We start from the raw sequence: 1,605 nt of genomic DNA, 5'->3' as shown, positions 1-1,605 counted from the left end.
ATGACATTGAAGCAAACAAGCAAATTCAATTTAGGTGAGTTGAATACCTATATGCATGTTTTGATGTTCAGTATTTTATTCACAAGTAAAATGGGAAGGTTTGGGATCTAGTAGAATGCTTTTTGCTATTCATAATTAAGAAGCCTAATAAATAAGAATCGTTCATTTTAGAAACAGAGGACAAACTATATTTAAGAGATAAATGAAACATGCTTGAAAGCCAATTTGTCTACTCAAAATGTTCAGACCCATAAAGTTTACAATTTGGGAATTTAGCAATTATCTCCAGTCCCCTACCAGACTGGAATTCCATTTACAATATCCTGACAAGGTATTTCCAGTGCCATCAAGATGGACATCTCATTACCTACAAAAGTGGCTTGTCTTAGATTTTTAGCTGAATCTTCCCTTAAAACTTCCACCTAGTAATCTCAGTTCTTTCTAGAATAAGTCTCAGCTCATTTCCACTAAACAACATATCAGTTTTTGAAGATGGGTGTCTTACGAGGTTTGCCCATTCCCACAGGTTATTTTAAGCCATTTCCTGCACCCATGCACTACTCTACTTGTGGTTGTCAATGATGCACTTGATGGGAGAGTCTAGAAAAATACTTATGATACTAGTCCTCTAGGCAGAATATATATGTCACTTGATACATGTGTCACATCAGAGGTCCCAATGGCATTCACTCTTTATTTCACATTATCATCTGTTCTTATTCCCTCCCATCCCATATCAACTTATAAAGATCATTTGTAACTGTGAATTCTTCCAACACTTGATCGTTCCTTGAAGTCTACATGGGGTAGACACTTTCTTAATTTCTTGATTTTATTTACCTTCTGCAGTAAAATTACCACCCTATGAATGGAAACTAAGAGAACAAAGGCCCATTTTTAATGTGCAGTACTTATTCTTTTGTTCTCAAAACATCAACCCTACCAAAAATTTACTTAAACTTTATGGGGATTAAGCTTGATAATTTATCAATGACTTCTATCAAAAAGCAAGTCAAGTTCAGGGCAAGGATTCCTCGACTTCAGTATTTTTACAATGTAATCTTCAAGGTACTCCTGCAAATATTGGGCACTTTCTTCTTCTTCTTCTTTTTTTTTTAAAGATTTTATTTGTTTGAGAGAGAGCGAGAGCATGAGCAGGTAAGGAGGAGGGCCCGGGGGAGAGGGAGAAGCAGACTCACCACTGAGCAGAGAGCTCCACACAGGACTCTATCCCAGGAACCGAGATCACAGCCTGAGCAGAAGGCAGACGCTTAACTGACTGAGCCACCCAGGCACCCCTGGACCCTTCATTTTTTTATTTTATTTTATTTATTTACTTCAGAGAGAGAGCGCACAAACGAAAGAGCAGAAGCAGGGGGAGCAGCAGAGGGAGAGGGAGAAGCAAACTCCCTGCAGAGCAGGGAGCCCCATGCAGGGGCTCAATCCCAGGACTCTGGGATCATGACCTGAGCTGAAGGCAGATGCTTAACTGACTGAACCATCCAGGAGCCCCTGGACCCTTCATTCTTCTTTTTTTTTTTTTTAAAGATTTTATTTATTTATTTGACAGAGAGATAGCGAGAGCAGGAACAAAAGCAGGGGGAG

The sequence above is a fragment of the Neomonachus schauinslandi genome, chromosome 1 (genome assembly GCF_002201575.2).
Source record: "Neomonachus schauinslandi chromosome 1, ASM220157v2, whole genome shotgun sequence".
Lineage (NCBI taxonomy): Eukaryota > Metazoa > Chordata > Mammalia > Carnivora > Phocidae > Neomonachus > Neomonachus schauinslandi.
Note: the sequence above shows the minus strand (reverse complement) of the source record.